The sequence below is a fragment of the Phoca vitulina genome, unplaced genomic scaffold (genome assembly GCF_004348235.1).
Source record: "Phoca vitulina isolate PV1807 unplaced genomic scaffold, GSC_HSeal_1.0 scaffold103, whole genome shotgun sequence".
Lineage (NCBI taxonomy): Eukaryota > Metazoa > Chordata > Mammalia > Carnivora > Phocidae > Phoca > Phoca vitulina.
Genome location: NW_022589806.1, coordinates 1,286,555 through 1,314,437, shown reverse-complemented (window position 1 = coordinate 1,314,437; position 27,883 = coordinate 1,286,555). Strand labels below are relative to the sequence as shown.

General features: G+C 35.4%; 1 protein-coding gene across 2 annotated transcripts in view; it reads left to right on the top strand.

Annotated features, from left to right (window-relative positions):
* IL1RAPL2 (interleukin 1 receptor accessory protein like 2) overlaps positions 1–27,883 on the top strand; it is a 1,179,835-nt gene that overhangs the window by 127,689 nt on the left and 1,024,263 nt on the right. The gene's annotated exons all lie outside the window — the stretch shown is intronic.

Sequence of the window (27,883 nt, the reverse complement as noted above, 5' to 3'; positions counted from 1 at the left end):
CTAACAAGCCACCTACACATGCCAAGAATATGAGCTCAAAGTACATCACTTGAAAAGATTTAAAGTATAATTCCTCCCACCTTACTCTTCGTTGTCACTTAACCCTCAATAATGGGAATAGATAATTTGTTTCTGAAATTCAGGAACTCTTTTATTTCTATACTCAGAGGCAAAATGGGGTTTGGTTTATTTCAAGTTTAAGTCATGTATTTCTTGGGTATACCATTGCATCTTTTTAATATACAGGGATATGCAGAAGTAGATGTGTAATGAGTTATTTCGGTTGAATAGTGTGTTAGTCAAGCTAGCCTGGGTTAAGCTGCAGTAACAAACAATGCTTAAATTTCAGTGTTTTAACCCAGGAGAAGTTAATTTCTCATTCTTGCAAAGTTTTTCTATGAGTGCAGGTGACTTTTCAGGGTATCTGACTTCATACTGTGACTTCAGATTCCTTTTATCTGGTAGTTTCAGGCTCATCCCCAAGGTGACATACATTCACTTCCTCTCACAGGCCATTAACCAGAACTTTCATTGTAGTATGAAAGAAGGCATTGACAATAAATAAATGAATAAGCATGACTATGTTCCAATAAAACTTTATTTACAAAAATAGTGAGCTGTAGATTCTGACTTCTGCTTTAAATAGTGATACTCCCAGTGAATAAGAAAGTTCAAAAACACTTTTTTTATTATTTATTATTTTTTATTATTAGCAAGGGCAAAGAAATTTCAAAACTAAGTCAGTGATGGTCCATTAGAAATAAAGACAAAACTGCTCTGAAATGGTAAGTTAAGTCCACGGGAAATAGCGTTTGATTAATTTACCATTTTTCACATATGATTGATATTTTGTATCAAGTTATACCTGAACCTATCAGTTAGGATGCTTTTGGTCACAAAGATTAGAAAAAAACTCAAACTGGCCTATGTATAGTTATAAATTTATTGGCCAATGTGCCTAAAAAATTCAGAATAGTCTCCATGTATAGTTTCATCATAGCCCCAGTCCTATTTCTCTTTTGGTCTCTTGATTCTACCATTTTGTTACTACCACCTTTGTCCACTGGCTGGGCACTCTCATGATCACATAGTAGTTTCCAGCATTAATTGGGGCTACTTGCTCTCATATTCATATTTTAGAGAGAGAATGGTTATATTTCATTTAGCCATTGGACCAAAACATTGAGCTTCCTCTATTTTTTCTATTCTTAAACCAATTAATGCAGCAAGTGAATAGTAATGGTGCATTGCTGAAGCTAAGATAGCATTAAGCCCGTCAACGGAAAGACTGAATGAATGTTGAAGAATCAACCCCATTACCTTTCACACCAAATCATTTTTACGTACATCTTCATCCTGTTGCAACTTATTGTAGCCTATGTGTAGAGAAAGGTGGGGCACCATAGAAGAATTTTTATTATTAGCAAGAACCTCAACCTAGAGATCTTTAAATATGGGTACCATGTTGCAATTTTGCTGAAAGCCATTTAGATACTGCAAGATGTCCTTCAGTTGCCTTAGAGAAGATCAAATTTCTTGCTGGTGGGGATAGGGATCACAAAGATCATTGGTTATTTCTGTGTGATTCCTGCAGAGATAGGCAAACTGGGCATAATTAATGTGTACAAGAATTACAAAGAAATAAATTTGTTGTCAGGGAACTAAACAGAGAAGAGTAAGCTGACATCTAGGGCTACATCAAAAGATCTCAATCTGAGCCCATTCTTACAGTATTTTATTTTTACACCCCAGAATTCAATGCTCATTTTTGGTTGCCATATCTCAAAAAAATGCGTCAAAGAATGTCCAGAAAAAAAATTAGAAATGGCACATCTGTCACAAAATCCAGAGTTAGAGAAAAACCCACATCATAGGATTTTATTATTGTCAGTGATGTAACAGTATCCCAAAATTTTTAGTGTAATTTAGAAAAATCCAAGATGGCAGGGGGAGCTAAGATGGCAACAAAGTAGGAGCATTCCTCAAACACAGATAACTATCAAATCATTCTGAATACTCAAGAAATTGACCTGAGAACTGATAGAACAAACTGCACAACTAGAGGGAGAAAAGAGGACACTTTGAGGAAAATAGGAAGTGTGGAGGTGTGGTTTGGGAGAGAAATGGATCATGGGTGCTGTGGAGGGAGCCCTGGTCATGCAGAAAAATGGGAGAGAGAGGAGCACGCAGATGATTGCACAAGAACACTTCCCCAAAGCCATTGGCTGGGGAAATGAGAGGGGCTGATTTTTGTGAGTTTTTACAACCAGTGGGGCTCAGACTTTTAGAGTTTTAGAGGTCTACAGCATGGCTGGAGTAGAGCCCGGAGGGCACTGCCCTACTCCTACAGAGAAGGCAGGCAAATAACCCAGGGGCAGATGGTGCCCTCTGAGGATTTCCTACAACACACGGGGAGAGACTGGTCCCTCTTCTTGGAGTATATTTGTGAAAGGTGGCATTGCCTTTCTTGGGACCAAAGATCTGGCAGACACCATTTATCTCCCCTGCCCCTCAGCATAGGCATAGAGACACCTGCTGAGGGTGGCTAACCCAGACACTACACTGGCTGCTTAGCCTGCTTTGCTCCAAATCCCATGCCCCTGCTACTCTGGTGTGACTGCCCTTCTGGGTCAAACATGCATCAGTCACAGTGTGGCGAGACCCTCTCCCAGAGGCCTAGTTCAGGCCCTCACCACATCAGTCCCTGAAGTTTGGAATTCTAAAAGTCAGCAGGCCTGGCTAAGGTAGAGCCCAAGGTGTGCTGCACTGCTCAAGCCAGGCAAGTGACCCAGAGACAATGTGAAATCAACAATCTGAGAAATGCCTGTGATGCATGAAGGGAAATTATTCACTCCTCTGAAAGTGCTTCCCCTGAGAGCAGCAAGCATGGACTCCCCTCTCCATGGACAAAGGAGTGGGCTGGCACCATTTCCCCACCCTCAGCATAAACCAACTTCAGTAAACAGCATAGTGTGAACACTGACTGACTAAAATGCTTACTCTAAGTCCTGCCCCGCTGTGCTCCACTGGTATTGCTTTTTCTCAGGCAAGTATGCATTAGGACCAGTGCAGTGGGCCCTTCCCCTAGAAGACCAGCACAAATCCCTGCACACACAAGGTCTACTGACCATGGAGTTCTGCAAAGCTTTAGTTCTAAGTGGAAATAGCATCAGATCTCCTTTAGCAGGCAGGCCAGAGCACACCTAGTTAAAGCTCACCACACTCTGGCCAAGGTCCAAACACTTCCCATCCCAGGCAAGGAGAAAAGCTGCAAAGGACTGACCTGAGGGATAGAGCAGCCAAACATAGCAGCAGAAAGGATGCAACACACACCAGACACTTCTTGAAGCACCAGGCCCTGGATATTATTCTTCATAAATAATCTTCTTCATAAAGCCACTACTCTCAAGAGCAGGAAACATAACAGGCTTTCTTACACACAGAAGACAGAGACCTAGACAAAATGCCAAGATGGAGGAATTCATCCTCAAGAAAAGTTCACAGCCAGGGATCTAACCAAAAGGGATGTAAGTAATATGCCTGATCCTGAATTTAAAGCAACAATCATAAGGATACTAGCTAGGCTTGAGAAAATCATAGAAGACATCAATGAAACCCTCACTTCAGAGATAAAAGAGGTAAAAACCAATCAGGCCAAAATGAAAAATGTAATAACCAAGATGCAAAACCAACTGGATGTAATAACCAAGATGCAAAACCAACTAGATGTAATGACCACAAGGATAGAAGAAACAGAGGAATGAATAAGTGATATAGAAGATAGAATTATGGAAAATGATGAAGAGCAAAAGAGGGAATAGAATTGTAGAAAATAATAGAGCTGAACAAAAGAGGGAAAGAAAAACCTTGGATCACAGAAGCAGACTTAGGGAACTCAGTGACTCCATCTAACATAATAACATCCGTATCATAGGAGTCCCAGAAGAAGAGAAAAGGGGGCAGAGGTTTATCTGAGGAAATTATAGCTGAAAACTTCCATAATCTGGGAAAGGAAGAAGACATCCAAATCAAGGAGGCACAGAGAACTCCCATCAAAATCAACAAAAGCAAGCCAATACCAAGACATATTATAGTTAAATTTGCAAAATATAAAGAAAAAATCCCAAATGCAGCAAGACAAAAGAAGTTCCTAACTTACAAGGGAAGAACAATAAGGTTAGTAGCAGATCTCTCCACAGAAACTTGGCAAGCCAGAAGGTAGTGGTATGATATATTCAAAGTGCTGCATGGGAAAAATCAGCCAAGCATACTCTACCCAGCTGGGCTATCATTCAGAATAGAAGGAGAGATAAAGAGTTTCCCAAACAAAACTAAAGGAGTTCGTGACCACTAAACCAGCCCTGCAAGAAATATTGAACGGAACACGTTAAATGGGAAAGACCAAAAGTGACAAAGACTAAAAAGGAACAGAGAAAATCTTCAGAAACAGCCACAAAACAAGTAATAAAATGGCACTAAATATATTTCTATCAATAATTACTATGAATGTAAATGGACTAAACAACCCAATCAAAAGACATAGGGTGTCAGAATGGATAAAAAACAAGACCCATCTGTATGCTGCCTACAAGAGACTCATTTTAACTTAAAGACACCTGCAGATTGAAAGTGAGGGGTGGAGAAATATTTATGCAAATGGACATCAAAAGAAAGCCAGAGTAGCCATACTTATATAAGACAAACTAGATTTTAAACCAAAAACTGTAACAAGAGATGATGAAGGTCATTATATCGTTATCAAGGGGTCTATCCACCAAGAAGATCTAATTGTAAATATTTATGCTGCCAACTTGGGAGCACCCAAATATATAAACTGATTAATAACAAACAAAGAAACTCACTGGTAATAATACAATAATAGTAGGGGATGACACTACTATTTGAATGACACACTGGACCAGATGGTCTTAAGGGATATATTCAGAACATTTGATCCTGAAGCAGCAGAATACATATTCTTTTTGAGTGCACATGGAACATTCTCCAGAATAGATCACATACTAGGTCACAAACCAGGCCTCAACCAGTACAAAAAGATTGAGATCACACCATGCATATTTTCAGACCACAATGCTATGAAACTTGAAGTCAACCACAAGAAAAAATTTGGAGGGACGTCTGGGTGGCTCAGTTGGTTAAGCAACTGCCTTCAGCTCACGTCATGATCCTGGAGTCCTGGGATCGAGTCCCACATCGGGCTCCCTGCTCAGCAGGGAGTCTGCTTCTGCTTCTCCCTCTGACCCTCCCCCCTCTCAGGCTCTCTCTCTCTCTCTCTCAAATAAATAAATAAAATCTTTAAAAAACAAAAGAAAAAATTTGGAAAGACCACAAATACATGGAGGTTAAAGAACATCCTACTAAAGGATGAAAAGGTCAACTAGGAAATTAAAGAAGAAGTAAAAAAAGTACATGGCAGCAAATGAAAATGAAAACATGACAGTCCAAAACCTTTGGGATGCAGCAAAGGTGGTCCTAAGAGGGAAGTATATTGCAATACAGGCCTACCTCAAGAAGCAAGAAAAGTCTCAAATATACAACCTAACCTTATACCTAAAGGAGCTAGAAAAGGAACAGCAAATAAAGCCTAAAGCCAGCAGAATATGGGAAATAATAAAGATTAGAGCAGAAAAAAAATGATATAGAAACAAACAAAAATCCAGGAGAACAGATCAACAAAATTAGGACGTGGTTCTTTGAAATAATTAATAAAATTGATAAACCCTTAGCCAGACTTATGAAAAAGAAGTGAGCAAGGACCCAAATAAATAAAATCATGAATGAAAGAGGAGAGATCAGAACCAACACCACATAAATCCAAACAATTGTAAGAGACTACTATGAAAATTTATATGCCAACAAACTGGGCAATCTGGAAGAAATGGACACATTCCTAGAAACATATAAACCACCAAAACTGAAACAGGAAGAAATAGAAAATTTGAACAGACTCATAACCAGCAAAGAAATTGAATCAGTAATCAAAAATCTCCCAACAAACAAAAGTCCAGGACCAGATGGCTTCCCAGGGAAATTCTACCAGCCATTTAAAGAAGAATTAATACCTATTCTTCTGAAGCTGTTCGAAAAAATAAAAACGGAAGGAAAACTTACAAACTCATTCTACAAGACCAGCATTACCTAATTCCAAAACCAGACAAAGACCCACTAAAAAGGAGAATTACAGACCAATATCCCTGATGAACATGAATGCAAAAATTCTCAACAAGATACTAGCTAATTAAATCCAACAGTACATTAAAAGAATTATTCACCATGATTGACGGGAGTTATTCCTGGGTTGCAAGACTGGTTTGATATTCACAAAACAAACAACGTGATACACTACCTTAATAAAAGAAAGGATAAGAACCATATGATCCTGTCAATAGATGCAGAAAAAGCATTTGACAAAATATAACATCCATTCTTGATAAAAACCCTCAACAAAGTAGTGATAGATAGAACATACCTCAAGATCATAAAGGTCATATATGAAAGACCCATAGCTAATATCATCCTCAATGGGGGAAACTGAAAGCTTTTCCTCTATGTTCAGGAACCAAACAGGGATGTCCATTCTCACCATTACTATTTAACATAGGGAAGTCTTAGCCTTAGCAATCAGACAACAACAACAACAACAACAACAAAAATAAAAGGCATCCAAATCCGCAAGGAAGGAGTCTAACTTTCACTATTTGCAGATGACATGATACTCTATATAGAAAATCTAAAAGATTCCACCAAAAAATTGCTAGAACTAATATATGAATTCTGCAAAGTTGCAGGATATAAAACCAATGTGCAGAAATCTGTTGCATTTCTATACGCCAATAATGAAGCAGCAGAAAAAGAAATCAAGGAATCAACCCCATTTACAGTTGCACCAAAACCATAAGATAGCTAGGAATAAACCTAACCAAAGTGGTAAAAGATCTGTACTCTGAAAACTATAGAACACTGATGAAAGAAATTTAAGAGGACAGAAAGAAATGAAAAAAACTTTCCATGCTCCTGTATTGGAAGAACAAACATCGCTAAAATGTCTATACTACACAAAGCAATCTACACATTTAATGCAATACCTATCAAAATACCACCAGCATTTTTCACAGAGCTAGAACAAACATTCCTAAAATTGGGATGGAACCAGAAAAGACCCTGAATAGCCAAAGTAAATGTTGAAAAAGGAAACCAAAGCTGGAGGCATTATGATTCCAGACTTCAAGCTATATTACAAAGCTGTAATCATCAAGGCAGTATGGTACTGGCACAAAAACAGACACATAGATCAATAGAACAGAATAGAAAACCCAGAAATGGAAACACAACTATATGGTCAACTAATCTTCAACAAAGGAGTAAAGAATATTCAATGGGAAAAAGACAGTCTCCTCAACAAATGGTGTTGAGAAAACTGGACAGCAACATGCAGAAGAATGAAATTGGACCACTTTCTTACACCATACACAAAAATGAATTCAAAATGGATGAAAGATCTAAATATGAGACAGGAAACCATCAAAATCCTAGAGGAGAACACAGGCAGCAACTTCTTTTACCTTGGCTGTAGCAACTTTTTACTAGACACATTGCCAGAGGCAAGGGAAACAAAAGCAAAAATTGAACTGTTGGGTCTTCATCAAGATCAAAACTTCTGCACAGTGAAGGAAACAATCAACAAAACTAAAAGGCAGCCTATGGAGTGGGAGAAGATATTTGCAAGTGACATATCTGCTAAAGGGTTAGTATTGAAAATCTATAAAGAACTTATCAAACTCAACCCCCCAAAAAACAATCTAGTTAAGAAATGGACAGAAGACATGAATAGATATTTGTCCAAAGAAGACATCCAGATGGCTAACAGACACATGAAAATTTGCTCAACATCTCTCATCATCAGGGAAATGCAACTCAAAACTACAATGAGCTATCACTTCACACCAGTCAGAATGTCTAAAATTAACAACACAGGAAATGACTGATTTTGACGAGGATGCAGAGAAAGGGGAAAGTTTTTGCACTGTTCTTGGGAATGCAAACTGGAAGCACTCTGGAAAACAGTGTGGAGTTTCCTCGGAACAGTAAAAATAGAACTACTGTAAGATCCAGCAATTGCACTACTAGGTATTTTCCCAAAGGATACAAAAATACTGATTTGGAGGGGTACATATACCCTGATGTTTATAGCAGCATTATCAACAATAGCCAAACTATGGAAAGAGCCCAAATGTCCATCGACTGATTAATGGATAAAGAAGAGGTGGGATATATATATATATATATATATATATATATATATATATAATGGAATATTACTCAGCCATCAAATATAATCGAATCTTGCCATTTGCAATGACATGGATGGAGCTAGAGAGTATAATGCTAAGTGAAATAAGTCAGTCAGAGAAAGACAAACACCATATGTGGAATTTATGAAACAAAACAGATGAACATATGGGAAGGGGGGAAAAGAGAGAGAGGGAAATAAACCATAGGTGACTCTTAATGATAGAGTACAAACTGAAGGTTGATGTGGGAGGAGGGTGGGGGATGAGCTAAACGGGTGATGGGTATTAAAGAGGGCACTTGTTATGATGAGCACTGAGTGTTGTAAGTGATGAATCACTAAATTCTACTCCTGAAGCCAATATTACACTATATGTTAACTAACTAGAATTTAAATAAAAATTTGAAAAAAAAAATCTCTTATCTCAATAACTTTAAGGCAAATGAGAAGATATTCCTTCATAAAATGAAAAATCAATTCCTAGAAGTCATAAGTATCCTCAGCTACTAGCTGAGAACATAGCCTCAAAAAACAAGTTTATATTAGTTTAAGATTGGTTTGTATAAATGATGAAGGAAAATGAAGATGTTTTCTAGACATCCTTAAACTTTGAGATTAGTAGTAGAAAGAACAGTTTTTTTATACCATATACCATGCCCCTCTATAACTCATGTGGCAAGGTTTGTGTTTTTTTTAATCTACTTTTTCTGCCTTCTGTACCTGCTTGTGCATAGCCTCCAAGCAGGTCAGTTTTAGAACACTCTTACCCCAACTGCCTAATGAACTGGGAAGAGCTTAAAAGATTGCATAGAAATATAACAGAGTGGAGTATCTACACAAGGACATGACAGAAAACGTATACAATTTTACAAATATACTTCTTTAAAAGTTGGAAATTCATTCCCAGTAGAAGTTACTGACCAGAATACTGCAGTTACCAAAATCTGGATTTTCATAAAGATAGATTTGAAATTCAGCCACATATTTTGATAAACATGATTATGTAGGAATTGGGTGCCTTTTCATTCCTGGTTGTTCTCCTGTTCTCTCTAGATAATATAGAAAGCACAATATCTTGCTCTAAGTGCCAGTCTTAACTGGGTTCTGGTAATGGCATTTCCTTGCCTTGTTCATAATGCCTTTGTCCAGTGCCTTGTCAGCATCAGTCCTACCTTCTTCTGATCCTGGTAAAAGGGGATGATTGTTCATAGCAGAGATCAGAAAATATTTTCTATAAAGGGCCAAATAGTAAATACTTTAGATTTGTAGGCCATACAGTCTCTATTACAATTATTCACCTCTGCCATTATAGCACAAAAGTGGCCGTGGACAATATGTAAAAAAACGAGCTTAGCTATGTTCCAAGAAAATTTTGTTTATGAACACAAAGTTTGAATTTCATATCATTTTCATGTGTCATGAAATATTCTTCTTTTAATTTTTTCTAGGTTATTTATAATATGAAAAGCATCCTTCACTCATGGGCTATACAAAAACATGGAGTGGGCTGGGTTTGGTCTATAGGCACAGTTTGCAGACACCTAGTTTATGATGTGAGTATCAAGAGGGAGAAGGATTGATGTTTTGACTTTGCTCAACTTTCTTTACTTGTAGCTCTTCTCTATTGTTAAGTAGTAGCCTTATTTTGTGCTAGTATGTTTCTTCAGTTAAGGAGTTTCAATTAAAAGACCCAGAGGAGAAAGTTCCTGCTTTGTCTCTCATTATATTACTTTTACACAGTGTATGTTTGGAAACCATGTAGTAAGCAGATCAAATATTTTCTCCATGCATTGTTTTATGGTAAAAGCCTACAGGTAGCATCACATGGTATATGAGTATCAGCAAACAGTAAATACTAAGTGTATAGGCACAGGACATGTATAGAGAACAGCAGAATCTGACAAACAAGTGGGTTGTATTGCAAGAAAAAGCATATATAGTAATGTAATGCACAGGATGTATTCTAATGACATATTTTGTTGCCAAAATGCTTATTACTATTGATAACAAAAATATAATTGTTAAGTTTAATGTTAATGTTAATAATAATTAAGGAAAAGGTAAATGACAGGGAAGCCTCTGAGAATGTAGATTCTTTCTTTACCATGCTACAGTAGAATGTTCATTCCCTTCTCAGTTTGGTAGCCAGCCAGTACGAACAGGTACAAGCATACCAGTTATTTTTTTTTAAAGATTTTATTTATTTATTTGAGATAGAGAGAATGAGAGAGAGCACATGAGAGGGGGGAGGGTCAGAGGGAGAAGCAGACTCCCCGCCGAGCAGGGAGCCTGATGCGGGACTCGATCCAGGGACTCCAGGATCATGACCTGAGCCGAAGGCAGTCGCTTAACCAACTGAGCCACCCAGGCGCCCCAGGCATACCAGTTATTCATAGCTGACATCCATTTTGACTGGGCCAGTGCCCATTCTGATTGGTCAGTGTCTATGATCTACCCTTAGACTTAAATGTGTGTTAATTAGAACTACTAGATTGAGTCTTGGGAAGGAGCATAAAAACAAAGTTAAAGTGTGTAGTGTCATCAACCAGTTATAGAAGCAATAAAAAATTAATATGATGAATTTCTAATAGTATGAAGGATAAAATACAATTATGTTGAATTTTCAGAAATGTTGAAGATAAACATCCTATTATTAACCCCTAGAAATCCTGATAAAATATAACATCTTATAATCAAGCAAGAAATTCCAACTTGCCAGAAAAAAAAAAAAAAAAAGAAAACCTGTAACTGCCAGGGGTAGGGTACAGTATGGTCAGGCCATGGAAACTAGAAATGTGGTTTTATTGGCCATGTTGCAAAGAAGGTGAGGCCTTGAGTCCTTGCAAAGTTAGGTTTTAGTATTATAGACCCCTGAGTATAGCTGGTACCCTTGAATTTATGACCTTTAGTAAAAAAGTGAACAAAGAAAAAAATCCTACCCGCAGAGAAGAAACTTGTTCTTTGCCTGAAATATAGATGTAAAAATAATCTCCCACAAACATTTGTAACCAGTGGCTTAAAATTCACCCCAAACCTAGAAAGTAGCATAAAAACTGGTTCTGAGCTGGTGGTTCCCCTGGGATTCTAGGCACAAGCAAAATCAAAACATGCAATAAGGCTCTAAGATATTCTTACAGAAAAATAATAGTCCTTTAAAACATGAATTTGTAATAAAATATTACCAAACACATGAGGAAATGGTCCATCATAATGAAAGTCAGTAGGCATAACAAACAACAGGATTATATCCCCAAGAAATAAAGGTAGTAGAATAGAGATATAAGAAAGAATTAAAATCTCAAAACCCTAAAAATTGAATAAGAGACTATAAAAACATGACCGGTAGATTTTCAAAACAAGAAAATAAACTTTTAGAAATGAAAATTATCATCTGTGGACTAATCATTAGATGATATAAACCCAGAGGGACTTCCAGTAAGCTCTTAAATGGGCTGAAACAATCACTCACAATGCAGCAGAGAGGAATAAAGGGATTACAAAATATGAGAAGATAAGAGACATGAGAATGAGAAGATTCAACATATATCTAAAAGGGGCTCTAAAAAAAGAATAATTAGAAAACATGGAGGAGAAGCAATATTCAAAGAGATAATGGCCAATCATTTTTCAAAACTGAAGAAAGACATGATGCAGATTTAAGAAACTCAGCAAGCATCAAGCAGGATAAGTAAAAAAGAGCTCTACAGGTAGTCATTTCATAATGAAATGGAGAACCGAAAAGGAATATAGAAAATGTTAAAATCCACCAAAAAGAAAAGACAAATTACCTATAAAGGAGCAGCAAATAGACCGACTACAAACTTCAGAACAAAAATAACTGAGGCCAAAAGGGAAAGGCATAGTATCTTCAAAGTGCTAAGGAAAACAAATATTTATTTAGAACTTCTATATCTAGTAAATATCATAAAAGAATGCAGATAAAAGAAATGCAAATTTAGTTTAAGACTAAGTGCATTTACTAGATACTTAGTGAAAGAACTAAAAAAAAAAAAAAATACCAGAAGAAAGAAAATTGAATCCAGAAAGAAGTAAGATGCATGAAGCAAGTGTGATCAACAAATTGGTAAATATGGGTAAGTATAAACAAGTGCTGATTAAATAAACAATAACATGATTAAATGATAAAGTATAAGGTTATATATAATGAGTTTAGTTGTGTGTCCTCCTTCCTGAAATACATGTGTTTAGGTCTTAATTCTCTGTACCTCAGAATGTGACCTCATTGGGCACCTGGGTGGCTCAGTCATTAAGCGTCTGCCTTTGGCTCAGGTCATGATCCCAGGTTCCTGGGATCGAGCCCGCATTGGACTCCCTGCTCAGCGGGGAGCCTGCTTCTCCCTCCCTCACTCCCCCTGCTTGTGTCCCTGTCTAGCTGTCTCTCTCTCTCTGTCAAATAAATAAATAAAATCTTAAAAAAAAAAGAGTGTGACCTCATCGGAAATAGGGTTGTTGTAGATGTAACTTGTTAAGATGAGGTCATACTGGAATAGGGTGGGCCCCTAAAATAATATGAGTGGTGCCTTTATAAAAAGGAGAAATTTGGACACACACAAACACTTCATTATATGAAGAATGGAGTTATGCTGCCGTATCCAAGGAAGAAGTTAGGAGCAAGGTCTGGACACAGATCCTCCGCTGGTGCCTTCAGAAGAACCATAGTCTACCAATACCTTGATCTTAGACTTCTAGCCTCCAGAACTGTGATACAAATTCCTGTTGTTTGAGCCACTCAGTTTGTGGTCTTTGTTATGGCAACCCTAATACACTGATATAAATTATAAAATAGATTAAAACACTTGAAAACAATAGTAGTAGATATAAGTATCTAACAATAATAATAATAATAGATAAGTGTAATCAGAACTGCATTTTTATAAGTCTCTTTTATTATAGCCTGAGAGGAAGAGTAGAAATATTGATCAATTTTAGAGTTTAAGTCAAATATGCATGTTAAAAATTTAAGGATAATCAACAAAATAATTAATTTTTATTTTTTTAAAAGATTTTATTTATTTGACAGCAAGAGAGAGAGACAGCGAGAGAGGGAACACAAGCAGGGGGAGTGGGAGAGGGAGAAGAGGCTTCCCGCTGAGCAGGGAGCCTGGTGCAGGACTCGATCTCAGGACCCTGGGATCATGACCTGAGCCGAAGGCACATGCTTAACGACTGAGCCACCCAGGCACCCCAACAAAATAATTTAAATCGAATGTTTATAGCCAAACCAGTAAAGGAGGACAAAAGGAATTTTAAAATCCTCATAAACTCAATATAAAGGGCGAACAGGGAGAAAGGGAACAAAGAAAAAGCATGGTAAATAGAAAAAAATAAAATGGTATATAAATAATTCAAGTATATAATTAAGTACAATAAATGTAAAAGAACTGAGCTCATCTATTAAGGACATAGAAGCTCATATTGAAAAAAATTAATTATATGCTAAAGAGAAGGGATGAATGTAAAACATAACACAGAAGAATTGAAAATAGGTAAAAAAGACAGTTGTGGCAAACAGTAACTAAATGAAAACTGGCAGTACAATGGTGATATAAGAAAAACTATTCCCTATGCTGTATTTTCATTGTGAGCATTGAGTAATGTATAGAATTGTTGAATCAATATGTTTTATACCTGAAACTACTATAGCATTGTATGTCAATTATACTTCAAAAAATAATAGAAAGAAAAAAAAACTAAGGCAAAAAGCAATTTTACTGATAAGAAGGGTCACCTTTATGAAGGGGGTGGGAATTGGAGGGAGAGATGAACCATGAGAGACTATGGACTCTGAGAAACAAACAGGGTTTTAGAGGGGTGCGTGTTGGGGGGATGGGTTAGCCCGGTGATGGGTATTAAGGAGGGCACGTACTGCATGGAGCACTGGGTGTTCTACGAAAACAATGGATCATGGATCACCACATCAAAAACTAATGATGTATTATATGGTGACTAACATAACATAATAAAATAAAAAAAAAAAAGGAAGGGTCACCTTTCAATGATGCAGAACAAAACTCACTATGAAGATATATTTCAAAATAACCTAGCCTCAAATATATAAAGCAAGATTTGACAGACATACAGGGAAATATTGATGTATTTATATTCATATTTGAGGATTTCAACACACCCCTCTCACTAATTGATAGGACAAGCAAGAAAAAAAACTAAGTGCAATTATAGAACAAATTTGATCTAATGGACATAAATAGAAATCTGGGTCCAATAATTAGATACAATTCTTTTTCTTTTCAATTAATCATGAAAGATTTCTAAAAATTGACTGTGTACTAGATTATAAGGAAAATCTCAAAAATATTCCAAAAGTTTATATAAAAATCACTTTCTCTGACCACATTGCAGTAAAGGTATAAATCAATTTAAAATGACAAAAAAACCTTCTGCGTTTTTAAATTTAAAAAACTCCTTAATATAATTCATTAGTTAAGAAAAATATTATATGGAAAATTAAAAAAACATTGAGAATTGAACAACGATGACACCACATACCAAAATTTGAGGGATGCTCCTAAAACAACATTTACAGAGAAATTTTGAGTTTCTGATAGATGTATAAGAAAAGAAGGAAAACTAGCATGAATGAACTGTGTTCAGTTTAAGAAAGTAGAAAACAAAGTCGACAAAAAAAAAAAAAAAAAAAAGAGGATCAACAAAACCAAAATCTGGTTCTTGAAAAGATTAGTGGGCAAAACTAACAAGATAGATAAACTTATCGTTCAATTGATTCTACAAAGAGAATTTACAAATGATCAATATCAGGAATGAAAAAGGAGACACTATCATGGATACAGGTTGAATTTAAAAGCACTTTTTAAATAGTAATACCTTGAATAACTTTGTGAATAAATCTGAGAATTACATAAATGGACACCATGAAAAAATAAAACTTACTAAAACGGTCTCAAGGAGGAATAAATGACCTGTATAAACCTATCACCATTAAAGAAATTCTATTGATAGTAAAAAATCTAGTACAAAAAGTGTTACCAGGTCTAGAGGACTTTTTGTCAGTTTATCAAATTTTCATGGAATTGATAATCCCTATTATATATAAACTCTTTCAAAAGAAAAAGAAGGAAGCCTTCCCTCAACTAATTTTTAGAGTCTAGCATAATCTTGTCACCCAAACTAGATAGATATACTTTGATAAAGATAAATTACAAGACTACCTCACTTATATACATGGAAGCAAAAAAACCATAAATATAATATCAGCAAATCCATGAATGGATTTAATTTGTGAGCTACCATACCACCCCATGCCAATTTGGATTTATACCAGAAATATTAAAGAATAGTTTAACTTTTAAAAATTTGTTAATGTCTTTGATCACCTTAAAGAAGAAAATTCATATAACGATTTCAACAGATTCAAAAAAGCATTTATTATAATTCAGTATCATTTTATGATTTAAAAACTCCTAGCAAACTAGGAATACAATAGGACTTTTAAAATTGGATAAATGTTATTGACCAAGGAATATTTGGAACAAAATAATGTTGCCCAGTATCATTACCTCTATGCAACAGACAATAAGAAAAGAAAAATAAAAGTTATAAGTGTTGGAAAAGAAAATAAGCCAAAACTGTTAAGAAAATAATTATAATCATTTTTAATACCTTGATATCAAAATATATTTATAGAAATTTTAAAATAATCTTTAGGTAAACTGTTAGAAATAAAATTAATTCAGCAAAGTTTCTGGCTATAAAATATAAAACATATTACCATAAAACTTCTAGGTGTGCAAATTAAAGCCATGATGAGATGCCATTACAAACCTATCAGGATGGCTAGAATAATAATTTTTTAAAAATACAGTATCAGTGACAGAATGCAGAGTAACTAAAACTTGTATACAGTGCCAATGAGAATGTAAGCTACTCTGGAAAACTGTTTGGCACTTTTTAAAATAAAACTAAACATGTAATTCCCATACAACCCTGCAATTGCACTTCTGGGCATTTATCCCAGAGAAATGAAAAGTCATGTTTACCAACAAACCTGTACATGAATGTGTAGAGAGCTTTATTTCTAATAAACCCAAATTGGAAACAACCCAAATGTCCAACAACGTATGAATGGATATAACATATTGTGATATATTCACATAATGGAATACTACTCAGCAATAAGAAAAAAATGCACTTTTGATACATGCCTCAACTTGGATGAATCACAAAGGCAGCATGCTGAATGAAAGAAGCCAGTCTGAAAAGGTTGCATACTTTATGATTTCATTTATATGTCATTCTCAGAACGACAAAACTATAGTAACAGAGTTGTTGCCAGGGTTTAGGAGTAGAGGGAGAGTGTGACTACAAAGGGATAACATGAAGTAGTGTTTTGGTATGATGTAAGTGTTCTATATCCTGATTGTGGTGTTGGTTACATCTATACATGTATTAAAATTTATATAGCTACACAGCAAAAAGGTCAGTTTCACTGTAAATTTAGAAAATAAAATTTAGAAATTAAAAAATTACTTTATAAAAAAGTACACGTGCAGTGCTAGAAGGATGATCATATATCCCAGTTGGCCTGGAAGAGCTCCAATCCATGCCTTTGCCCTGGTATAATTATTAATAGTGTCACTCTCAAAATGTCTGGCTTGAATGGTACATTATATAGTTATCCAAAATAGGACAGCATTTGTTTTCATTTTAAAGCTTGCAAGGCAATAGGAAAGAACATATTGCTTTTGTTTACTCTTCAATTATAGAAACACAGAACTTGCTTGGAATATACATTTTCATCTAGGGACAGAGAGAGAAGTAAGGAATGGGGGCTTTGGCCAAATTAAATATGACAAAATTAAAAATTAAATAAATACAAGGTGGCTCTCAATGGAAAGAAAAGAAGAAAGTAATTTTTAATTAACATATATGTGTTAGAACTTGATCAATTCTTTTTTTTTTAACCAAGAAACAGACTCTCAACTATAGACAGTGAACTGATAGTTACCAGAGGGGATGAGGGTGGGGGTATGGGTTAAATAGGTGATGGGGTTTAAAGAGTGCTTTTGTCATGATGAGCACAGGGTAATGTATGGAATTGTTGAATCACTACATTGTACACTGAAACTAATATTATACTGTATGTTAACTGAAATGTAAGTAAAAACTTAAAAAAAAAGAGCTTGATCAATTCTTAAAGCAAGTGAGTGACTGGAAATGTTAGTGGTCCTCTCAGGTTGCTGAAAAGTGAAATGGTAGGGGCTGATGTCACCTATCATCTGACTGTTCTGACTGAAACTACCTCATTTTCTGATACCCATGGATGGCATTTGTTAAATAAGACTCTGGCAATTATATGAACAATAGCTATCCTGAATAAGGGAACCACTATTACCCTAATGCAGAGAGAAAAATTACAGACACAGTAGCTACCCAAAGACTAGAATATGTTATTGTCACCCACTGCTTTTAATGGGAAGGAAAAAAGCATGTCATTAGCATCAAGTGCATCCTAGAGTGGGTTTCTCTTTAGAAGAATGACTCAGTGCGATAACGTGATTTGCTGTTTGCCTTTGACTGGAAGAAGATACAGGGTTTAATTAAATGCAATTCTTATATGATAATTTGAAGTACACAATTTGTTCTACAATCCATTTGCAGAACTTCTTTAAAGATGAATTTTTTTTATAGAACTAAGATTTATTTTGAAGTTCCCACATTAGTCAGGGCAATGCAAGGGAGACTTTTCCCATTATGTAAAAATACTGTCAGAGACCATCAGCATCCTTCCCCTCAACCCCACTTCCTCTGAAAAAATAGACATGATTCTCATTTGGGTACTCATTGTTTCTTTTATCATTTGGTCCCCTTTTGCTAAAAATTCCTTTATTGAAATATAATTTATATACCATATAATTCACCCATTTAAAGTCTACAATTCAGTGGGTTTTTAGTATATTTGTGTGTATGTGCAACTGTCACCCAGTTAATTTTAGAATAGTTCCATCACCTTACAAAAGGAACTTTGTACGCTTTAGCTATCACCTCCTATCTCCTCATCCCCCATCCCAGCCCTAAGCAAACATTGATTTACCTTCTGTCTGTATAGATTTCCCTATTCTGTACTTTCATATGAATGAAATCTTATAATATGGGGTTTTGTGGATGGCTTCTTACACTTAGCATAATGTTTCAAATGTTCATCTATATTGTAGCATGTATCAGTATTTCATTCTTTTCTCTGACTGAATAATGTTCCATTATGTGGATATACCACCCTTAGTTTATCCATTTGTATTTTGATGAACATTTGGGTTGTTTCTATCTTTTGGCAATTGTGAGTAATCCTGCTATAAACATTTGTGTTCAAGTTTCTGTGCAGACATATGTTTTCAATTTACTTGTGTGTATATGCCTAGGAATAGCATTAGTTGGTTATAGTAACTCTATGTTTAATTATACAAGGAATTGTCAGACTATATTCCAAAGCAGCTATACCATTTTACATTCCTATCAGCAGTGTGAGGGTTCCAATTTCTCTACATCCTTACCAACATTTGTTATTATCTGACTTTTTGATTCTAGTCATCCTAATGGATTTGAAGTGGCATCTTACTGTGTTTTGATTTGCATTTACCTGATGACTAATGACATTGAGCATCTTTGCATGTGCTTAATTGATCATTTATATATATTCTTTGGAGACATGTCTATTCAAATCCTCTGTACATGTTTAAATTTGATTATTTTTTTGACTTGTAAGAGTTATTTATATGTTCTATAAGTCCCTTATCAGATATATGATTTGCAAAAATGTTTTATCATTCTATAGGCTGTCTTTTTACTTTATTGATGGTGGCCTTGGAATCACAAAAGTTTTACATTTTGATGAAGTCCAAGTTATCTATTTTTTGTCTTTTGTTACCCATACTTTTTACATCATGAAGATTTTTCCCCTATGTTATCATTCAAAAGTATTTTACCATCAAGTATGATGTTAACTGTGGGTTTTTCATAGATGCTCTTTATCAGATTGAAGGAGTTTAATTATATTTTTTGGTTGTTTGAAGTTTTTTAATCATAAAAGGATATTAGATTTTTTTCAGATACTTTTTCTAAGTATATTGAGATGATCATGTGATTTTTGTTTTTTATTCTGTTGATCTGATGTACTAAAATAATTGATTTTCAGATGTTAAATAAACCTTGCATCTATAGAATGAATCCCATGGGGTCATGATATATAATTCTTTTTATATGTTGCTAGATTCAGTTTGCTAGTATTTTATTGAAGTTATTTGATACTTTCTATATCAATTCTTCTTTGTACATTAGGAAAACATTGTTACTATAGTATAGCATTTCTTTCTCTCCTTATAATGTTGGCTTAATGGGATGAAATGTTCAATTCTGGACCAACTAGATAAATAAAACAATTCATGCTAATAACCTTGTATCAGTGTCATATTCCATTTATAAAACAAAATCTATTTTATTTACTTATTTTTACTGAGATACGATTGACATATAACATACTAGTTTCAGGTGTACAACATAATGATTCAATATTTGTATGTATTGCAAAATGATCACTACAATAAGTCTAGTTAACATCTATCACCACACACAGTTACAGTGTTTTCTTATGAGAATTTTCAAGATCTACTCTTAGCAACTTTCAAATATATAGTACAGTATTATTAACTATAGTCACCATGTTGTACATACCTAGGACTTATTTATTTTATAATTGGAAATTTGTACTTTTCAACCACCTTCATCCATTTTGCCCACTCTCCACTCCTCACCTTTGGCAACCACCAATCTGTTCTCTGTATCTATGTGTTTGTTTTTTTAAAACAAAATTTATTTAAAAATTTTAATTTTTCTCCAAGTTTATTCATTTGTTAGTTGAATTGCTGCTATTGCTTATTTTCCCACAAATTAACTTTTATTATTTTTTTTATCTTTGATTAATTAATGAACTAGATAATTTATCCTTTGTGGCTGAAACCGAATTATTTAGTAACAATTGCAATAAAATGACACTGGGTTCAGTTAGAAGGAATCAAGGTGAAAACCCAAGTCTATAACCTACTTCCTCCATCTGCCTAATCAGATTTAAATAATTTACTCCCCACCCCTTAACACTGCTCCTTTTTTCCATTTAATGCCAAGCATGTTGTGCTTCATTACCCTTGACTGATTCATTCTTTCTTTTCTGTCTTCTCCATAAATATGGAGTACACATATTCTTGTAGCTAGGATGGTTTATAGTTGCATTTTGCATTTACTGACCTCTTGTACCTGAAATGACAATATTGCCAAAAGTGCAAGGACTGCCACTTTTACATGTATCTGATTTTAAACATGATTGGAGTCAGTGGGTGTATGTTGTTCAGGGTGGGACTTCGCATAATTGGTAACTATGACATCTTTCTGAAATAGTGCATTCATTGTGTCTAGGTCCCATCCTCAACATCTTCAGTGATTTGTTCCCCCTGTAATAAGTCAAACTTCCTTAGCTTGGTATCCAAGACCCTCCATATTGTGGCCCACCCTCTCTATACAAGCTCAGTTGCCATCATTTCCTATTGTGCACCATTTGCTGTAGTTAGGCTAGCTTCCTCATTGTCTTAGATGCATACTGAATTTTTCTTGCCTCGTTTTCCTTAGATGGAATGCCTATTCTCTCTTCTACACTAATATAAATTCTGCAAAACCCAATCCAAGCCTCAATGGCCCATGAAGTCATCCTTGACTAGATTAGCCCTCAATAATCTCCTCTGAACTACGGCACTAATAATTGTGATTATCGATTTGTAGTAATGACATTTTCTATTGTTAGCTATTGTTTCACATGAGTTAGTATTCTCCTAATAGACTATGTAGGCTTTTGGCAGGGCAGTGCTCATGTCTCATACCTCTATTTTACTCCTTGTGGAACATGACATGTGCTCATTAAAACTTTCTGATTGACTGGAATACCCACTTCATATTTTACTTCACTGTTTTAAACAACCGAAGTTGATCACTCTTATCATCAGTTATTCCCAGAAATTTTCTCTTCTGTGCCTTTCAGTTTCCAGTCAATCATCAAGTATATTTTACAATATAATACCAAAATAGTATATTTTAACAATATAATACCGAAACAGTATATCTACCATGAAGTTATTATACAGTTCCTGGCCTCTGAGTATTCTAGTGCTGCTCTGTATCTTGTAAGAATGCTACAATACCAAAAGCAAAGGTAATGTCCTAAGGCAATAAAAAAAAGTATTTTGCTTCCTAAGATAGTTCAACCTGTGCTCAAAAACAATCAAGGATGTTCATGATCTGACCAAATTTTTGCTGAGAACCTAAAGCTTCTTAGAGAGTAGCCTAACAATCATGCTGCTGCTGCTGGTAATTGTGATGTTAGCTATCTTAGTCTGAATAATATGTCACTATAGATATAGAATATGAACTTTGTGGCATGAAAAAGCAGTGAATGGTGATCACTGATTGAAGCAGGACAAGAGGTTAGAACTAAGAGAAGTTAAGAGTTTGGCTGAACCCAGGGGTCCATGCAAAGGTTTGAGTTAATGTATCTAGACATTCAAGATTGAGGCAATGCACAAGATCTGGTGGTTCAGGTGTAGAAGAAATCATAGAAGTACTCAAAAGAGCAACAAGGAGAGCTTTAAGTAAATTTCATTTACTTCTCATTTGGGTAAAAGCCAATCACATTTCACACCAGCTAAAGGCCATGTTAAGCCAGGATAAGTGTCTAAATCTGCTTTGAGCAAGGGATATTGAGCCACAGAAAAAAGATGGTCTTTACATTCTAGCAAAAGAGCATTTTAATAATGGAATAAGAAGAGACTGAAGCAAGCAATATGTATATTATAGGATTTATCTGAGGTGTGGCAAAATATATTGTAAATTGGAATGCAGAGGTTCTGCTTTGTAACAAATCCAATGACTATTGATTTTGATACTGCTGAAATAAGAAGTTATTCATGCATATAGGTTCTGTCTGGTACAATTCACAGCCTAATTGATTAGCTTCCAACAAATCAGAAAAAAAGGAGGAAGGCAAACTCTGCTTTAAATAACCAAGAATCATTATAGCTTATAAAGATACTGTTTTGGCATGAGGACTGATTCTGTCTTAGCATTTCTTCCAGCATAAAAAAGTGGGACATCTGAGGGCTAAAGTCATGTTAGAAGGGGTGAATAGATGGTAATTATTATACATGATGTTGTGCTTGTAATGCCTAGCAGGGTAGACTCTCAAGACTTGTCGGTCACTTGGCCTTTTAGTTAGTAAGATGACTATCCACTCTTACGTAAGGATGAGAAGTTTCTTATTCCTGAAATTGGGCAAAGTTTGTGATATCATGAATCTTTTGGCTTGGTCTTGCTAGTCCTCTTCTTGCTCTTCTACCACTATCATCGCTCAAGTTGTTCTCTCATCCCACTCCAAATGCTTTCTCACTTCCTGTCTAACATTACAAGTTCTATCCATCCTTCAAGGCTCAACAAAGCCTGACCTACCCAGAAAGTACCATTTCATTATTCCTGTACACACTGAGTTCTACTTGCTCTGATTCTCTAGTTTCCTTGAACAGTAAAATATCCATCAATATTCAGTTATTGTATTCTTGTTTCTTAACTTATTTCATCCAAATAAACTTTAAATTGAATATCAAAACTCACTCATATATTTGTCTTGATGTTTCCACAATGCCTAGCACTACTTTTGGGTATGTAGCTACATCATATACACACACCACATTTGCTTCTGAATGGGATCACTGTATAATTATTGTCCAAACCAGGAGCTTTTGAGAGTAAAAAAGGGTGCCATTAATAATTATGCTGCACTTCCTTTGAAATGTGCCCCAAAATAGTGTGTTCTGTTAGATGGGTAGAAGGAAGAGAATAGATAAATAAATATGTAATAAAGTCAAATGTTAATGGCAGATTTTACGTGGTGCTCATTATAAAATCACTTCAACTTTTCTGTATCTTTAAAAGATTTCATAAGAAAATATTGGAAAAAATATAATTATGCTGGGACAAAATGCATAAACCAAGATATTTGTTTATTCTAGTTCAGAGTTGTTACAGAATTGATCTCAAAAAGAAAAGCATGAGTAGGTGGAGGGATGAAAAGGCGGGAATAGGAAGAAATGCAGCTAGGTGGATGGGCATGGTATAAACTAGCAGATTATTTTAAGATCTAGGATTAGGAATCTGGGTTTAACATCAAGAGTAACATACCATTCTTCTGAAACTGACAGTTATGTAGAGGCTTTTGGCTGTTTTAAAATGGATCATAGGAGGGAGTAATGATATGTTTAGGGAGGAGGCCTGATAGAAGATGTTATATTAGCTTCCAGTGTAGCGCTATTTATGTAGCACCAAGCCAGACTACATAAAGGCCAGGCCTCTGTGAAGCATGTATCCTCAGGAAGCCGACCTTTTGTTTTGTTGACTTTAGTAGTAGCAGTTGGCATAACAGGTGGTAAAGGTAGAAACATCTCATTGAAAATCCCCAGGAAATCCTGGCTCTCATTGTTTCTTTGCTTTACATGGAGAATGTTTCTAAAAAGAAAATATGGATTTTGATTATTTTTTTTTAAAAGTAGGCTCTATTTTCCTGTCTAACACAATGGTTCTCAAACTTGGCTTCACACTCTAATCATCTGGGTGGTTTTAAAAAATAATGGTGCCTGGGGCCCACCTCCAAAGATTCTGATTTAATAGGGTATGGGGTATGGCCTGGGCATCAGATTTTAAAAACTTCCCCATATGATTCTAAAATTTAAGAACTACTGATCTCACTCTTAGAGATGTTGATAGACCTTCAGTTCAAAGGAGCTCTTGACCATAATGATAGCTCCCAATAATGTTACAAATGAACTTCTATGTGGAGGAGAGAGTTGGATGCATAGAGAGGGTTTCTGTGAGAGAAAGGCTAGGGAGAAAGAGAATTGTGTGAAATTTTGTTCTGTGGACCAGAATTTAAAGTACAGCACTGCTTCTAATAACTTATGTATCTGTTGTTCTATTCCCTGTGATCCATAAATAATCAAAAACTGAATAAATGTTTAATTATTTTTCATGATATTACACTTCTAATCATTTTTATCTTGTAAATGTGGGTATTTTTGGGTTTTCTCAGGTCAAAGCCTCCCTGTTGTTTTAGAGCATTATATACCTACTTAGGTCAAATAATGCAATGCATGTTTTATCCTGTCATGGCTAATAGTGAAGCATGGCTAGATGAGGTGGTGAGGAACATTGTACATTCCTGTTTCACTTATTTGATAGAAGAGTCTTAGGAAGTGGCTAGAAGTGCTATTTTACTAGAAACTAACAGGAGGAAGCAGATTGTAAACAATCTGTTCTGGGCACCTATATTTTTCTCCTCTTTTGATCAATAAGACCAGTCACTACTTATGTTATCTATTGCTTATTTATTATTGCCTGCAACATTGACATAAACATCCTTTTTTCAGGGTCCTGGTATACGGCTGCAGGTTATCAGCAACCTGTGATTTAAGTGGTTTGGTCACTTGTCAGGTAGAGATGTCATTGGGTAGACAGTGTATTTGATTTGCAGGCCAGGATCTGGGGACCCTGGTTTCAAAAGTCATTATTTACTTCATGTGAAATATCCACTGGAGTTGTATTATGATAATTTTTTGACTTTTATGGGATCTCAAACATTAGACCAGAAAAGTACTGTGTTATATTAGTGTCTATTTTACATTATCTTTACTCTGCCTAGAAAGGTGTCAGATTTATTTCCTCTAAATATATTTTCAAAGCAATAACCTGAGCTTTAATGGAATTGGGATTCATATTTGAGAAATTAAAGGCTTTGATATTATGAAAACCCATGTATTCTATTTACTTTTCCTCCTTTCCCCACTCCCCTTTTTTTTCTTTTTACAGCTTAGGTTAGAGTTACTGCTCCAAATCTAGTCGATTATTTATCAGGGAATCTCTACTTTTAATTGGCCTTGGGTTTATCCAATCTAACTATAATAATTTGATTTTTTTAATAAAATACTCAATCATGCTTTACCATATGGTAACCATCATTTATACATAAAAGCTACTTGCTGTTCTACCTTTGGAAATTGTTAGAGAATCTCAGTAAGGGTTTTCTAGCCATCTGCTTTTCTTTCAAACCTTGTGTTAATGTAGACATCTGCAGTGGTGACTCCAGGGTTATTAAACTGCAGTGTCCAGTTGAATGCCCTTGTGTATCACTCTTTAGAAAATAGGACTGCATGAAAAGATCTTATCTCCTGCTTTGATACTAATGTGCCCCAAGGTAGATTTCACTGCAAGGGAAGGGTGCTTATACATATCTCATATGCTTCTTTCAAGTGGGGTAGCTTCCTTTAAGAAAGCCATTGTAGTAAGACCCAAACTTATCCAACAGATTACTTGTGGTACAAGTGATCACATTACTAAAGTCTTCTTCACTTTGCTAGAAATAATTTTCCATGGAATTTCTTTAAATTGGAGTTCCTCTGGTGTATTTAAACATCTGTTTATAAATCTATAATTGACAGAAAATGGAGGGGATGAGGAAAATAGGCTAAAGTGCTATAAATTACTGTCCAAGTCCAGAAATGGAAGCAAATAATCTCTATACTGTAATATAAGCTAATGTGGAAATGACCAATTTACAAAAATTCAGTTTAGACTCAAATTTTCTGGAATACATTTATTGCACAAGGTGATAAATATTTGTATTTGGATTAATGATCTCATTTTTAAATAAAAGACTACCTCCTTCACTATCTAAATAACTTTAACTCTTTTATTTTTTTAAATTTTTTGTTAAAGATTTTATTTATTTATTTGACAGAGAGAGACACAGCGAGAGAGGGAACACAAGCAGGGGTAGTGGGAGAGGGAGAAGCAGGCTTCCCGCGGAGCAGGGAGCCCGATGCGGGGCTCGATCCCAGGACCCTGGGATCATGACCCGAGCTGAAGGCAGACGCTTAACAACTGAGCCACCCAGGTGCCCCTATTTTATTTTTAAAAAGTGTATGTAGCAGGATATGAAGTGGACCTATCTCTAGCCTCCACCTTCATTTGCAATAATATCTGTAAATTTTTATTTGTAATATTTATAAATGTTTCACATTTTGATGGCAATCAACTTAAATGAGATGTTAACCAGGGGCAAAGAAACAAAATTGAGGGGAATTTCTTGTTTTTTTGGTTTTTTGTTTGTTTGTTTCAGCAGTGAGGATCAGCAAAATGACTTAACATCCATGGACTGATGACTAAATTATTCAGCTTGAAGTAACCTTCAAGTAACACAATTAGGATGATCAATTTTGAAATTCAGTGCAGGAAAAATTGCTTTTATATAGTGAAATATTATGGCAGATAAATAGTAAGATTCCTGTAAACCTGTAATTCACTGCACAGCTATTTTGATTTACTGAGTCGATTGGTAAGACACAGTAAGAGGTAATTTTCTCATTATGTCCAGAGGTTTTCCATTCTCTCTATCACTGAATACAGATCTCTGAACTCTATTATAGGCATGGGGTAATATTCCAGGTGGATGAAGAGGCCAAGCAATTTAATGACAATTTTGTATGATTAAAAAGTGAAGCAACACTCCTGAGTCTGATAACCGCAAAATCTGGTTATTGCCAGCATAGTGTTGGCCATGATGACTTATGTTCATTTTATTCGATGAGACAAAAGAAGGGTCAACTATTTAAAAAAAAATCTTGCTTGCTTTATAAGCATTTGGTAATACTTGCTGCTATTTCCTCAGGGCTGTCACTGAACTTACATTTGGGATATATTTTGAAATAAATAACTGCAGAAGGTTTTGGTGGCTTAAAGGAAAGAAAATGTGAGGCCTCTTAGTCTTTTCACTTCACTAAATGATGAGTGTGTTTGTACACATGCAACTTAATTCTGTTTCTTTGGCCAATTGTAAATGCCTCAAGGGCAAGGATCTTGGTTTCTTATTTATTTGGAATTTCACAGTAATGCTAAGTTAGCTCATAGTAGGCACTCAGTGTCTAAAAACACCAAGAAAATGAGCCATATAATGTCTAGAGAGTTCCAAATCTATAGTCAGAAAGCACTCATTCTGTAAACCAAGCCATTCAGTGCTTTGAGATTTTGGTTGACTATAAACATTCCAACGGCATGTATTCAGGTTAACTGGTCACCACTTCAGAAGGTGCAGCTGATATTTTAACCCCAAACTGATGATGCTTAACTGTTTCTAATACCCAAGGGAGACCTTTGACCTATGACAATGAAACATCCCCGAAGGAAGGGAAAAACTCCTTTTGATATGACTACAGAATCTGGCAGGAAGAATCACTTTTAGATTTTAAAGGCAAGTAAGGAATGTGGAAATCACAGTTGAATTTCCAAAAAAAAAAAAAAATGTGGCTTCAGTTTAACACATTTCAGTGCCAATTCTAAGTGTCTATTCTGAATCCAGTTGACCTGCTTGGAATATACCAGTTTAAATGAGGCCTGTTTTTCTGCTTATAGGTTTTATAGCAATATAGACAAACTACT